We start from the raw sequence: 16,404 nt of genomic DNA, 5'->3' as shown, positions 1-16,404 counted from the left end.
TTTAGGCATATCCATTTCACATTAGTATTGTGCCTCTTTTTATCTTGGAGGAAGCAACTGGAATTCTCTGAGTGTATTGTAAAATTCTCCTATTTAAGTTAATGGCAAACACTGAAATATGTCTGTGATAATTATGGGATCATTAATAGGAAGAGGAACAATTCTAGATTTTTTCAGAAGTCTTTTCAGTCAGTGTTTTACATTATATGTAAGCTGACAAAAAGCTCTTTGCAAAGTCTAGTGTTACTTTGAGGAGAGTGAGCTTATTTTTTAGCCAAAATATTTCTGCCATACTACCAGCTACACAGCCTTTATGATTTCTCAGAGGTGTTCTTATTTAAGCATAGGAACCACCATTCATCCATCCATCTATCCATCCATCTGTCTATCTATCTATCTAACTCAGGATTTTTGTCACAATTTTTTTTAAATTAGAGAACATGTATTCTGCTGTTTGGTCACATCTGTCCCATCCTAGTTCTCTGAAAGAATTGTCAATTAGAGTCTAGTTCTTTGTGTTGGTGTTCTAATTAATTGGGAAAGGGAAATTTGCTTTTAAGTCTATGTGAAAGCCCTTGCTAATTAGAAACATTAATTCAAAATTTCTTTCATATTTTCTTTGCTTAATGTGTTCCTCTTCAGTTGGCTCTGATTTTTGTTTGTTTGTTTTTAAAATTAGAGTAATACTACATTGATTTAACTTATTTTAATATATCAGACTCCTACATATAAAATAGTTTAAATAGTTGATTGTATGTACTGCCAAATTATTCAGTTTAAAAATAGGACTCAGAAGCGTTTTTTAAAATATTAAGTTCTCCTTATATATTGAAAATAGAATTCAAATTTACATGATTTTATATAGTATTTTTAGGTCTTACAATTATTTTAGAAGGTAAACTGTAGCTGTATGTTATTGCTTTCTTATTTCTTTTTAAAGACTATGTTCTACCCTTTGATGCTTTCACATTACGCCTACTGAATTTATGGTGATGATTTCAATTTACTGGAAATTTCCTGTGATTAATTAAGGGTAGAGTTTGGCAAGTAAAGTTTGATAACTGTAAATGAGAGAAATAAACCGAAAATGAGAGAATTTTAGAAAGTGGCGTTATTTGTACTTTTTGGAATTTTGAAGTGGTTGGTAATTGAAAATTGTCAGAACTACAGATCAACCTACTGGTTGGGTGAAAGGGCCTTTTTATTAGCCATGTATGGGCTCTTTATATGCAGGCGTTTTAATATGTTTAATTGTAGTGTAGATCTGTTTGGTCTAACTCACTGTGACAGTTCTCCAGTCCTGAATCCCAGTCGTGGGACACAGTACATCAGTGTTTCTCTTGTGAACATTAGAGGTGAAATGAGTGGGGTTAGTGAGCATCTTGAGTATAAGGAGAGTTCATTTAGTAACAGCAGAATTGAGGTCCTGAGTATGAACACTTTTTCACTTTACATTCTTTGTGAACTGTTGGGTTGCAAGCCGTCCGTGTTTTTGTATAGGAGTCTTAGAGTAAGAATAATTGTTGTATTCTAAAAGTGGTGTCTTTGGGAGAATTATTTTGTGGGAAGTTTAATCCTTTTCCTAAATATATAAATAAATATTATTTGCTTTATCATTAAAGACTATCCATAATAGGAATGTGAATGGATTTGGGGATAGAGCTTTTGTGCAAATTTATGATTGGGTATACCCAAATTGCTCAGAGAATTGTTCAAGGATGACATAACATAAAAGAATTTTGTGATTGGTAATGAGCAAAAAATGTACTGTAAACTTTCGACCCATTTGAAAAAACAGAAAAAAACCCCAAAAAACTGGAGTTGTGTAAAACACCTACAGATGGCAAGATTTAGCATAGAGTCAACTCTCACCCTTCATAGCACTTATGATCAGGTTACACTCTGTGCTCTGGAAACTTCAGTGTTTTAATGGGGTAAAAGTTGGATCTAAATTGCTCTTTGGGTGTTTGTATATATTAGAGAACCATCTAGTACCTTAAAAAAGTTCAGCATTTTACAAGTTTTTATTGTTGCTTTAGTCAAATGTTTCCTTGAAATAAGTTTGTTTGGCATAAAGTTATAAGTTAAAACTGTTTAGACTCAGATTACTGAGATGTTTGCCAACTGCCTTAGGCTTCTCTTATCATTTAAAAAATTAAAAGTATATTTTGGCAGCCCATAAATAGGTACTGATTAATCTCTTTGTCCACTTCAGTAATCTCAGAAGATTTAGAAACACATTTATTAAAAGCAATGCACGGGTCAGTTTTTAAAATAGAAAGCATCAGAGATAAAGTTGTTTTTCTAGTAAAATGCATACGTAGCTTACATATATTGTTATCCGTTGGTTTGTAATTAATGTATTTTTCTGTTAATATTTCTGATGACATTAGAAGTCTCTTTTAAAAAACTGGGAATGAAAGAGTAGTTTTCTTCACTGAAAATATTTATTTATTTATTTTTTTAATAAATGTATTTATTTATTTTTGGCTGCGTTGGGTCTGTTTCTGTGTGAGGGCTTTCTCCAGTTGTGGCGAGCGGAGGCCACTCTTCATCACGGTGCGCGGGCCTCTCACTGTCACGGCCTCTCCCGTTATGGAGCACAGGCTCCAGACGCGCAGGCTCAGCAGTTGTGGCTCACAGGCTTAGTTGCTCCGCGGCATGTGGGATCTTCCCAGACCAGGGCTCGAACCCGTGTCCCCTGCATTGGCAGGCAGATTCTTAACCACTGAGCCACCAGGGAAGCCCGAAAATATTTATTTTTTCATATGTGTTTTAACAAATCTCCATAGATTGACCAATAAAAGGATTATTATTTTACATCTTCAAAGAGGATTCCTATTTAAGAAAGTAGAATGGTCTCTTTTTTTCAACCATTAAACATTCAGTTTAATGCTGTTTTCTAACATGAGATCCGTTGGTATGATTGTATCAGATAAGGAATCGAAAGTATATTATAGTTTCTGCCGATGACCTAACCAGTAACCAGGTTGTTCCTTTTCTTGTGTTCCCTCTTCACTTCCACCTCCTGACCCCCTCTTTGGGTTGATTTGTAATCTGACTCTTGTGACAGATGTTAAGAGGTGGAGCAAGGGGTTCTCTGCTTTTAGACCCACAGGTTACAAGACCGCTCTCTTAAATCTACGGTCAGAAGAAAGTTTCTTGAGCCTCTTAAAATTACTGTTATCAAAGGAAAAGCACAGGGTAATATAAACAAAAATGACAAAGAAAACTTAAGGGAGGAATAGAAGAGACATGAAGATAAGTCAGACAGACACTACTAAGGATGTTTTGGAGGAGTGGGTAGGCTTTTCGTGTTGAAGCATGTGCTTTGCTTTGACTGAATGTGGCTTAATTTCTGTAAACAGACCTCCTTCTGGGATGAATGTGTTTTAGCCATGTCTGTACCTGTAGCAGAATACTGGCGATGAAATTTTAGAGGCAATTTAAAGATGGGAGAAGAGACGTGAAAAAGCTTCAAGTTTCAGAGATACTGCATATTCTACCAAGTTTGAACACATTTTGAAATACCAAAAAAAAAAAAATGTTTTCACAACTCTATTTTTCAACTATTTACAACTACATTTCTATAAGTTGGAAATCAGTTGACTCAAAATACACGTACTTCAAAACATTTCTTTCAGTAGTTATACGCCTGTGTGCAGAATTGCTACATTTTCCCAATCTCCTGTTCCAGTTTCCTAGAATCTGTCTGAACTTTCTCCTGTGGAGAGTGGAGGGCTTTCAGCTAGGAACTTTCTTGACTAGGCAGTGATTCAGGAGAGAGGATAAGTTCTGCTAGCTGAATGTGTAGAAGCCATGTTGGCAAACACATGGGTTCTGGGCTAGTGTGCAAGCACATGGGGTCAGAAGCAGACCGTCTTTGGTCGTTCCGGGTCGCTGTGGCGTTTCTGCGCATCTCAGCGTGGCCAGAGCCTGCCCACTGCGCCGTGGCTCACCCTTTGTCTAAAGCTTAGCAGAACAGAGCGCTGACATGATCCTGGTTTTAGTTCTTGATGTTGAAAGCACTAGCATGTAAGCTCTGGAAAGCATTTAATCACTGTAGTTTCTACACAGACAAGTCCAGTGAGAGCAGCTTTTACTAATTTACAACGTAAGAAGTTGAGTATTTGTTCTCCTAAAAATCTTACTATATTAAAGCATTTAATTTAAAAACGGGAAAGACCTTCCCAGTTTTCCCATTAGAGAACACAAAAGAAAGCGCATAATGACTGCTTATTGCATAAGCATAGCAGTTTACATTTACAACCAGGGTACCAATTACAGGTACGTTTAGTCAGTTGAAACGTAAAAAATTAGTGTTAATAAGCTTAGTCTCCTTGGCAGTACTGTGGTGCTTCCTTTGCCCCATTTCTTTGAGTGTATTATATTCTATTAACTAAAGAGAAAGACACCGCACACCTGTCATTTACTGTACTGCATCTTGTTTATAATTAAGACCAGGACTGAATGTTTATTTGAAAGCTGGCAAAGAGAGGGTTCCTCCTTGCTTTAAGGAAATGTCTAAAAAATTAAAAAAGCATATGCCTGTGTTGCTTTTTTTAATGAGCCAGGATATATTTTTCAACATATTTCTTCCCTTTTGCTGCATATTACGAATAAACAGAATATTAACAAAATTAGCATTCTGGAGTGCATTCATAGATTTTTAGTTGCTAATTTAATCTGCTTTGAAAACTCCTGCAAAGCAGGTACTCTATTTTAAATAAATATGGGGTAGGTAATCCATCATTGTTGTCTTTATCTTTAAACTAATTGCTCTTAGGTATGTGTTCAAAATAAATGAATTCAAGCATGATTTCGTACAGCGTTCTTTTTTGTTAACCATGCAAGCATATTTATTTGAACTGACAGTATTGTCGTCTGTTGGTTAGGCAGATTTCAAAGTAAGTCTTCTTGTGCACCACAGAAGCGAAAGTTTCTTCAGCGAGAGCAACTACAAATATTTTATTTTTAGTTGTTGTTGTAAAAAGAGGTAGGGGTGCCAAGCTGGCAGGAAAGACTAAAGTAGAATTTTTATTGTAATTTTTTAGTTTTAAAGAAAATTTACATAGCAAGGAAGCGCAGGCTGTCTGGGGCAGCACTGAACATAATTTCAGGTATTAGGATATGATTTCCATCAGTAAGAATCATCTGTCAACTAGGACAGACGATTTGCATGTAGGTGATGGAACTGTGATCATCTTTATTTCTGAGCATCTTTGTTTTAGAGCTGGAGGAGGCCCTAGGAATCATGTAATTCCTTCAAAGTTAAGGCCTGTAGTTAGTAAACAATTTTCTGGCTGTTGCATGGTTACTTATGGGCTGTGCTGGGACCTGAATCCCGGTTCTCACCTTCACAGCTCAGTGGCTCATGTTATCAAACCATGATGCTTCCCTGATTGTTTCTGTAAATGAAACATTTCCACTGGCTGCTGTTAGTCAGTCAGAGGTGGTATATGTTGAATGTGGTGGAATTACTAATTGGGCTTTCAGTGAATATGCGTTGTATGTAACACATGCCTTATGTATAACCTGAGGCACCCTAAGCTATTTGATTGAAAATTTAAGTTTCAGCCTAGGCATATCTATGAATTTTTTTTATTGAGGATGAATTTAGGTTGACAGAATGTAAATACATGTATTTTGTATATTGGTTGCAGTTATTACAAGAAAAGCCTGCCTATGTTTGCTTTGAAATATATGAACTCAACTTGGAATATTATGGTACTATTAAATAATATTTTCAAAGGCTGAAATAATAAAGAAAAATACTTTTGCGATGCTGTTAGGTGACAATGGTAGGATTCATTTTTATACAACTTTTTTAAAACTATGTTTTGTTAAAAATTGTTAATCTTTGTTAAATAGTATCTTCAGATAGTAGAAATATGAGTGTTTCCCTTCTTTCTTTACTTTTCCCTCCTTTTCACATCTTTTCCCTAGGGAACATTTTTTCTTATAAAAACAATGAACCTGTTGGGAATGAAATTATAAGTAAATTTATTTATAAATGTATCCTTATAGATAAACTGAGTAGATAGCTGATAATATCATACCTATAATTTTTTAAGCTTAAAAGGACCTCCTCGCCAGAAAGATACTTGCTCAACCTTACTGTTAAAGCATTAAAACGATACTTATTCCTCCAGTAACTGGTGTTACCACCTATTGAAAAGTACAGAACTTGTACAGCATTCGTATCAGGTGCTGTTCTGTACTTGTGCTGACTCATTTCACACTACAGCCCTTAGGAGGTAGGTAGTGGTGCTGGTGGCGTTGGTGCTGGTGGTACTCTTCCACGGGAGAGGAACCTGAGGCATGGAGATGTGAAATAATTTTTCTGAAGCAACACGTCTAGCGCAGCCAGTGTTTAAACTAGTCTGGCACTGGAGCCCATCATCTTAGATATTATGTGGTGGTTACTTAGGTGTTGCATTGTGGTATAGAAACATGACCCAGGAAGAAAAGATTTAGAAAGAAGTAGTCAAACTATGCCTAATGTAAGATTTTTGCCTACAAACTGAATGCACAGATTTCTGTTTGCTGCCATATCATATAAAAATTGCTACATTGAGTATCAGTAAATTTAGAGGATATATTATAGACTAGATGGTCTACTGGAAATTAGCTTGCAAGTGTGGGTCTCATTGAGCTGAGACTGGTAACTGAAATAGCGGGGCAGTGGGCCTGTGGCACTGCCAAAGGGGAAGATGGGCCTTAAATATTAAGACAGGACAGAGGGCAAATGGTGGTTCCAAGAATGGGCTCCAAATGAAGATCACAAGGGCAGACTCCAAATTGTAGAAATTGATTTCAAGACCAGCTGCTTCTCATATGGGCAGCTCTAGCAAGCAGGAGAGCAAGGATTTATAACAGAGGTTAATAATTCTTCTGAGGAACCAGGTAGACTCTCTTCTTACATAATAAACAACATAGTTCTTTTCCTAATTTACTTATTCCTCATAACAGTTGTGAAGGTCTTCTCAGATAGGTGTGAATACTTTCATTTTATGGAGATTAATGAGAGAGAGAGTATTATGGCCAGAGGTAGTAAGTAGTGGAGCCTAAGTTCAAACAAGACCTTCTGACTCCAAGTCCATTGTTCTTGTTGTCTAGATATGTACTTCACAAGAAAATGTTGCCATTATTCAAAGCTCTAAGGATAAGTGTTAATTATTTTGGGTCAAAAAATTAGGTGATATAACCTTATCATTTCAAAATTCATTTAACCAGAGATAATTTATTGAACTCTGACCACTACAAAGTTAGTTGCTCAGTGGGAGAAAAATGAATCCCTTACCTTTAAGAAGCTTGTAGCATAGTTGAGGTTGACATATAAACATTAACAGAAAGACCAAGATTTTTTTTTTTTTAATACTTATTTATTTATTTAGCTAGCTATGCTGAGTCTTCGTTGCAGCATGCAGGATCTTTTAGTTGCAGCATGCGAACCCCTGGTTGTGGCATGTGGGAACTAGTTCCCTGACCAGGGATCGAACCTCGGCCCCTGGCATTGGGAGTGCGGAGTGTTAGCCCTTGGACCACCAGTTTTTAATTCATGTGTCGTATACATAGGCATTCCACGAGTGCCCCCAGAGCTAAGTCTCCTGCCACATGCCTACATCCAATAAGTATTTGAATGAACAAATGAGTCCAAATTAGGGCACGTTGGTTAGGGAGGGGTTTATGGGGGAGATAAAACACGCTGCAAAGCCTTGAAAGACAACTAAGATTTGGATACCTGAAGAGAGGTGGTGAAGGTGTAGCATTCTCGGCAAGAGATACAGCTTGAACAAAGAGCAGGAGAGGGGAGTGAGCAAAGCCAGAGAACCCTTTGTGTAGAGGAGGAATAGAGGACACACGATGAGCCAACTCTGAGGCCTTTAAATGCTGGGTTAAAAGCCTTTTCCTTTCATTCTTCAGGCAGTGGCTGCCATCAGAGATTTATATCTCAGGATATGATGAGTGAGATTACCAAAGTGACATTTTATGGTGATTGATTTGCTCTTGGTGCACAGGGTGAGTTTGGGGGTGAAATGGAGAGGAGGAGGCCAGAGGCCAGGAGAAGAGTGGGAGGCGAAGGCTTGGTCTAGAGCAGTGGGCGCTGTGTCCCAACTGGACCGAGGGTCCTGGCATCAAAAAGGCAGTCCGTAGATTGAAAGAGAGAAGTTCAATGCAAAAAAAAGAGAGTTACAAATAGAATGATCGTCTTAAAGTTAAAGAGAACCAGTGTCTTGTAGTGTTTCCTGATCGAGAACTACCAAGATAAAATCTTATTTGGATTTTAAATGCTTATTCTTCTTTACCAATTAAAAAAACACTGTTTTGACCCCTTTCCTTTGGATTATTTATAGCATTCTCTTTCTTTTCTCAAAGATAACTGCTTTCTAGTTTGTTGTTTATTGTACCCATGCTTTTTATTTTTGCTTTTTACTTTTACTCTTTGTGTTTTTAATTGTTTATGATATTTGGTATCATTTTGTAGTAAAACTTGATTAAATATCTCACACTGCCCATTTTGTTTTGCAACTTGCTTTCTTCCTGTAACTTTGTTTTGAGATAATGTCCATGTATTTGCAAGTCAGTCCAGCGTACAGCATTCCATTATATGAACATGTCACAATTTGTCCATTTTCCTCTTGACGAACAGTTAGGTTGTTTCCAATTTTTTGCACTTGTAAGCATTCCAGCAGCAAACGTTTTTGTGAATGCCAACTTGTGTACGTGTGAGAATTTCTCTGGGGTATTACCTAGGAGAGTAATTGCTGGGTTGTAAAATATGCGATTTAAGATTTAATTTTTGACAGTGTTAAGGGTGTGGAATGGTATTTCATTTTACTTTTAATAGACATTCTCTGATTACTATTGAGACTACACATTGGCCATTTTGTTTCTTCTGAACTGCCTGTTAATACATTTTGCCCATTTTTCTATTGGGCTATGTTTTTTATATATATATATATATATATATATATTTATATATATATATATATATATATTTTTTTTTTTTTTTTTTTTTTTGGCCGTGCTGTGCGGCTTGTGGGATCTTAGTTCCCCGACCAGGGAGCGAACCCGGGACCCCTACAGTGGAAGTGCAATCTTAACCACTGGACCGCCAGGAAATTCCCTTTTATATTGATTTAGAGTTATTGATATAATCGAGATACTTCAGGTGGGCATTTTTAACTTTTGGTTAACTCTGTTCCTTTGGTAGTCTGATAAGACTGTATATCAACTATGATTCTAGGCAACATTATAGTCAGTAAAAATGACCCCTGATTGGTTAACTGCATCTTGAATAGGAGGATAAATGAAATACAAATACCTGATGCGGGAGCCCTAGCTTTGAGATTCCCTGGGTGCAGTGAGTCTTATAAACAAGCATTTCCCCCACAGGGACTTTGGAAGCTTTGCCTATGAACTTGTTAAAAGAGATACTGGCTTCTCTGGAGCAGGAAACATCTAAAGGGGCAGCTCCTGCACCCATCCAGGGTGGAACTGATCCTTGGTCTGGTGGAAGTACTTCCATGGTGGAGTAGAGCCTAATGCTCCCTGGCTGGCAAGCCCTGTTCTGGCCTGTATCCTTCTCAGGAGACTGATGCCAGGTGTTGCCTATGGTCGTTTTGAGTGTGAATATTTAGTTGAACCTAAGAATACCCTTTAGTGAGTGTCGCAGCTATATTGGCACTTAAAATTATCTGAAAGAAAGTTAAAGAATTAGCTTCTGATAAATATACCTCCATGAAATATTTTTAATTTTCTCATAATGAATTTTAAAATATAATTTGTGCATCTTGATTATGCAATCCTGACCCTAAGTAATGGGCTCTGTTAAGGGAAGAGAGAGGTATCATCATTTGTGTCTGTGTGGTTCTGCTGCGTGAGTTTAAGTTGGTCAAAATGGAGAGGGGTCAGCATCAGTCGTTTTCCTGCCAGGTTCTGATCATTTTCAGTTGTTTTTTGATTTTCACTAGTAATCGACCTAAACCATTGGGACTCAGCTGATGGCTTGCAGGCCCCTGTTGGAATACATACTTCTTAGGCATGTGCTTAGATTTCTCCAGATTTTTATTTATTTTTTTGTTCGTTTGTTTTGTTTTGTTTTGTGTGGTACGTGGGCCTCTCACTGTTGTGGCCTCTCACGTTGCGGAGCACAGGCTCTGGACGCGCAGGCTCAGCGGCCATGGCTCACGGGCCCAGCTGCTCCGCGGCATGTGGGATCTTCCCGGACCGGGGCACGAACCCGTGTCCCCTGCGTCGGCAGGCGGACTCTCAACCACTGCGCCACCAGGGAAGCCCTCTCCAGATTTTTAGCTCAGCCCATCAGTGTGGTTTTTCTTTTTGAAGGAAACGTATTAAATCATGTGATTTAATAGGAAAATAGTATTTGGTAGGTGAGAAACATTTTATATATATTTTAGGAACATATTTATCTTGAGCCAGAGGGATGTATACTTTGCCTTATTTCATTTAAAAATGTAAACAAATATATTTTGGTTCAGTTGGTAGAGTTGTTCAGTTTGACTTCTGGCTAGATACGTGTATGTATATTTGTATTATTTTTAATAAACTATTAAAATTTTTCAGACCTTTAGCTAATCCTTGGTAGACTCCTGTGTGGTCGACTGCCCTAATTTAGAAATAAGAATTTGACTGACCCTTGATTTTTAGAACAAAAGGAAAATGCTAAAATTAGTGGTAGAAACTATAGGCTTACCTTAACTAGTGATTTAAAAAATAAGAGGCATAGGGCTTCTCTGGTGGCGCAGTGGTTGAGAGTCCGCTTGCCGATGCAGGGGACACGGGTTTGTGCCCCGGTCCGGGAAGATCCCACATGCCGCGGAGCAGCTGGGCCCATGAGCCATGGCCGCTGAGCCTGCGCGTCCGGAGCCTGTGCTCTGCAATGGGAGAGGCCACAACAGTGAGAGGCCCGCGTACCACAAAAAAAATAAATAAATAAAATAAGAGGCATAAATATGGCTTTTTCTTTTTTCTAAAAATGGTGGTACTGTATATATAAAAACGATGGTTCTAAAAATGATGGTACCGCAGAATGCATGCCCTCCTTGCTCACTACTCCACTTCCTTAAAGATAAAAAAGAAATACCGTCTCTTTTGGATCAAAGCAGAAATTAAGGCAGCCTTCTTAGGCGTTCTCTTCCCACATTGGTTGCCAACTGCCTTAGCTAGATTGTGCTTTTACCCACTGGCTTCTTGTCCTCCTCCTCTCCCCAAGCTGGTATAAGCCTATTAAAGCTGCGTATTCAGTGCGTTGAGAGACCATGGTTTGTTAGGCAGGATGTATCCCTCCCACAGCATCCCAGCCATGCCCCTATCTGGGCTGTGATTCAAGGAGCTGCAAAAAGAGTGACCCTGGTTTCTTTGTTCCACGTCAGGAACCAAGTGTCACTACTTTGCCTCTCTCCTCTTCTTTATGTAGAAGTACTTAAACATGTATAGATTTGAGCAATTCATAGGAGTACTCCCGTATTACAAGAGGATTGGGCGTGTTAATTATCCTGTGTATGTGATTGATCATTAAATTTACATGAAAGTTAATACAGTGTATACTACTATACCGTTAGAGAACCATATGTTAATACATATATGTTAATACAATGTATATTATTGTAGTAGGTAAAGAACCAAGTCAGATTCTGGGTGTGAATCCAAGCTTTGACACTTAATGTAAAGTGGGGATAAGATAAATGTCTGCTTCTTAGGGTTGTTATTAAATGAGATAATGGGTGTAAAGGGCTTAGCACTTACTAAGCACTCAGTAAACATTAACTGTGCTTAAAATCACTTTAATTTGAAGCTTTGATATTTAGGTGCTTGCTAATTTCTTTTGCTGTAATCATTTCATAATACCTGCTGTATGTACTGAAGTATTTCTTAATTGAACTTTACATGTTTTACTAAACTAAGACTCAAATATCACTGCAGTGTTTTGCCATCATATTCACTATTTGCCATATCCTAAGCTTTTCCCTCCAAATGAGAACATTTCACATGATTTTGTCATTCCTTCATCTTTTCTGTTAAAGCATGTTGTCATGTTAGCAAAATGTAATATGCTGTTTTATCTTTATGATGACCTATCATGTGAACCCAGATAATGTGGCTTTTCCCAGACAAATGTCCATTCACTAGTTCATGTTTCAATAGTAACAGTGATTCTTTTCATTTTTGTTAAGCTCTTTGTAAATATTTTTAGTTGTTAATCATTTTTTAGCCAGGAACTTCTAAAGAATCGTTTTTTCTATCAAAATAAGTGATATTGGCTATGTTTTTATGGAAAACAAATTGACAGCCTTTGGTATCTTGAAAGTGGGAGGTACATGTTAGTGTACTTTTCATTCATTTTCTTGGTTGACTGTATAATAGTGCTTGGGATACTTAACACTAGAAGTTGAACATTTAAGCTATTGATTTTTTTCTTCATTATTTTGTTTAAGGAAAATGATTAGGTATGGTGCCTAGCTCAGCACCAAGGATAGATAGGCCCTTAATCCTCATTAAACTCTTACCCCTTTGGAGGTGTTAGGGTCAAGAAATATTTTTGAAATATTAAGATTTATTTCCACTCTCTGAGCATGTAGTCACACGTTTATAATATCTAAGCTACTGGAGAATTGACTTTATTTGCTTTTGTTTTAGATAGCTTTTTAAAGGAGGGCTATGGTTCTAACTCTGTTTCTCAGTAGAGGTGTTGAATACAAAGAAAGGACTTAGAGTAGATGTCTTCTGTCAGATTTTCTTCATACTTTATATTTGGCTTATCCCTCTGACTAATAGGTCTTGTGTTTAACTCCCGAATCAGGGACCCAGTGCAGTGAATTTGTCCTTTATTCAGGCGTTTTAATTTCTCATTTACATATGGCATCGTTTGTACCAGTCATAAGACTTTTACATGGCGGATCTCCACTCAATAACAAAATACCGAAGTATGTAATAAAAGGTAGTACAAGGATTGAGGGTTTTACTGAGTTTGTCTTATTCTTATTTTTTAAGTTTTTTTGTTTGTTTGTTTTTTTAATGAAGATGTTGGGGGTAGGAGTTTATTAATTAATTTATTTTTGCTGTGTTGGGTCTTCATTTCTGTGCGAGGGCTTTCTCTAGTTGTGGCAAGCGGGGGCCACTCTTCATCGCTGTGCGCGGGCCTCTCACTGTCACGGCCTTTCTTGTTGCGGAGCACAGACTTCAGATACGCAGGCTCAGTAGTTGTGGCTCACGGGCCTAGTTGCTCCGCGGCATGTGGGATCTTCCCAGACCAGGGCTCGAACCCGTGTCCCCTGCATTGGCAGGCAGATTCTCAACCACTGTACCACCAGGGAAGCCCTTATTCTTATTTATTCGTTGCTTTGACATATTCTTTAGACTTTGAAGATTGGGCATAGTCTGAGATTCTTCATTCTAATCCTAGCTTTGTATTTTTAATTAATTTATTTATTAATTTATTTTTGGCTGTGTTGGGTCTTCGTTTCTGTGCGTGGGCTTTCTCTAGTTGTGGCAAGCGGGGGCCACTCTTCATCGCGGTGCGCGGGCCTCTCACTGTCGCGGCCTCTCTCATTGTGGAGCACAAGCTCCAGACGTGCAGGCTCAGCTCAGTAGTTGTGGCTCATGGGCCTAGTTGCTCCACGGCATGTGGGATCTTCCCAGACCAGGGCTCGAACCCGTGTCCCCTGCATTGGCAGGCGGACTCTCAACCACTGCGCCACCAGGGAAGCCCCTGGCTTTGTATTTAAATCACAGTAAACTGTTATGCACCCAATTACTATGTAATACTTATTTCTTTGTCTAAAATTTTACAAATAATAGTAATTTTTCTCATATGTGTTTTAGTAGTGGTTAATTTTTTGCTCTAAACCCCTTAATTGTCTCTGGAGTAAAACGTTTTCGAAATACTGCAGAATTGTTATGGGTGCCATCAAATGTAACAATTTAAGCTTATATTATTTACCGAGGCATCATAATAACTGCCATAGAGAACACAAAGATGAGCAACACACAGACTCTGACATCAAAGAGCTTAACATCAGAGTGCTGGGCCACCTTCTTAGGGTATACTTAGGGTAAAATAAGTACATAGCTAACAATAACCGTGATATACAAAGAACATAGTAGTCTTTTACATTTGTGTCCCCAGTTTCTGATACATTGCCTGGCACATATCAAATGATCGATACGTATTTATAAATTGACTGTAAGGTGCTATTAGAGTTCAGTTGGTGGTTTGGGGGGATTGGGGTAGGGAAAGGTCTCTTGTATGAACGGCTGAGGGGAGACTTCAGAAGGATGTGGCTATTGAGGTGATGAACCTTGGAGGATAGTAAGGTTTAGAGAGGCAGAGAATGGCAGGGGGACACCTCACTCTCAACAGAAAGGTACGGACTACACGAGTGATGTGTCAAGTCTAAGAACACTGGGCACTCTTGTTTGGCCAGAACTGAGACCACAGAGCTAGAGGAATATTTGCTTGGAAAACCTAGAAAACTACGTAGATTGCACAGGCCTCTGAATGCCAGATCCCTATTTGATTTCACAGGGAATAAGAATAAGAGAACTGACATTTTTTAAGTCCCTACTGCATGTTAAGAACTGTGATAGGTGGTTGTTAATACTCATCACGCTTAATCCTCAGTGATTTGAGGATTTTACTGTATGGTGATTTCTATGCCCAAGTTCAACGTGAAGGGACCATGGCACTGAAATTTGATACTGATCCTAGGATAAGTAGGGAAAGGGGGAACCTTGACACGTTGGAGACGTTCCTGGGGAAGCCTACTTTCGAGATGAGGAAATTCTGGCCATTGCAGAGGAATAGAAAGAAGGAGATGTGATCAAGAGAAACTGTAAAAGTATTATCTAAAGATCTTGGAAATTGATTGGGTTTGAAGATTGAGAGAGAGGGAGGAGTTACAGAAAACTCACTGGGTGACAGAAAATGAGAAGCAGCAGATAGAGGAGGAGGCGTGTCCTCAGAGAGGTGAGGGGTTCAGTTTCGGACACATCCAGGAAAGAGCTCTGTAAGGGGCTGGAAGTTGGGCACTGGAGCTGAGGTGATGTCGTGAGGCTGAAGTGTGCATCACGTCCCCATTTTACAGATGTGATCACAGGACCTGCATCAGCAGATGCGATCTGCAAGGAGTGGCTTTATAGTCAGAAGCAAAACCAAGGGTGTTGCTCAAGTGATAGCCATAGGGTTTTGGGGTGTGTTTGTTTGTTTAGCTTGGTGGCAGGGAGAAGTAGACTCAACACAGGTCAGGGAGGTGAGGTAGGAAGAGAAGCATGATCGTGCAGTGTCATTGAAGCCGAGTATTGATAAAGGTGTTCTGACAGAAGCCGAATTGTACCAGCCTTGAAGGAAATGGTGAGTAAATAGATTTATCCGTGGCTCTCAGGAGGGCCAGGGACCCTGTGGCCTGTTTGGGAAGGTGAGGAGGCCAGTGTTGGCTGTCCCAGTGATGGAGGCTGGCTGCTTGTCTAAAGGTCTAGCAGAGAGCAGCAGAGTCCTCGGCTGCCCTAGCTGAAATGTCCCCAGTTTCCCTTCTTTGCTCCCCCCCCCTCCATTTCTTTTTTTACTCCTTAGCACATCACTAGCTTGCGTGTTGTATCTTTTACTCATTTATCTGTTTATTGTCCCTCTCTAGATTGTTAAGGCCAGGAGGGCAAAGATTTTTATCTGGTTGGTTGCTATATCCACAGTGCCTACACATAGTAAGGACCTCGATGAATAGTTGAGGAATAGATGAATGGAAGTTATAGTGATTTGCGTAGCAGCCCTTTCTCCTTTTTTATACTGCAAACTTATTGAACGGAGCTGAATCATCTTTGTACCCCTCATAATGCCTTGCATATCATAGCTTATGCATAAAGTTTTATTTACAGCAGCATCAGAGGGGAAAAACTGGGGATGTGGGACTCGACTGGTCTGAGGTTAAAATTTTGTTCTTACTGATCTGACTCTGATGAGGTTACCGAACGTCTCTCTAAGCCTCATTTTCCTTAGCTGTAAAATAGGGATGAATTAATACCTACGTTACAGGGCTGTAGAGAGGATTAAAGAGAGAATACATGGCAGATTGGCTGGCATGTAGTTTGTACCTAATAAATAACTGGTGTTTACAATTTTTCTATTGTGTAACCTTGAATAAGTTATTTAACTTCACTGAGCCTCAGTTTTTTCTCTAAAAGGGGAAGATTAAGCCAGTGTCATATGGTATTTGGAGGAACCAGTGGGACACCACGTGCAGAACACCTAGCTGGCATAATGCCTGCACACTTGGGGATCATTAAGCATAAGTACCCTCTTTTTGTGTAGAGTGTAACGGGTACAGGCACAGGCTCTGGAACCGGACTGCATGAATTCAAACCCTGCTCCTTTAACTTACCAGCTTT

The 16,404-nt window shown here is 38.9% G+C and overlaps 1 protein-coding gene across 18 annotated transcripts in view; it reads left to right on the top strand.

The window, feature by feature from the left end:
- NCOA2 (nuclear receptor coactivator 2) overlaps positions 1 to 16,404 on the top strand; it is a 272,679-nt gene that overhangs the window by 119,686 nt on the left and 136,589 nt on the right. For 4 of the 18 annotated variants that reach the window (XM_033407121.2, XM_033407123.2, XM_049700453.1 and 1 more), the window contains exon 3: positions 7,927 to 8,022. The exons of the other annotated variants lie outside the window; for them this stretch is intronic. The gene's annotated coding sequence lies outside the window, so the exon portion shown is untranslated. The remainder of the gene's footprint in view (positions 1 to 7,926; positions 8,023 to 16,404) is intronic. 18 annotated transcript variants of the gene reach the window in all.

Source organism: Orcinus orca, chromosome 17 (genome assembly GCF_937001465.1).
Source record: "Orcinus orca chromosome 17, mOrcOrc1.1, whole genome shotgun sequence".
Taxonomy (NCBI): domain Eukaryota; kingdom Metazoa; phylum Chordata; class Mammalia; order Artiodactyla; family Delphinidae; genus Orcinus; species Orcinus orca.
The sequence above is the reverse complement of the archived record's forward strand: the minus strand, read 5'-3'. Positions and strand labels throughout refer to the sequence as shown.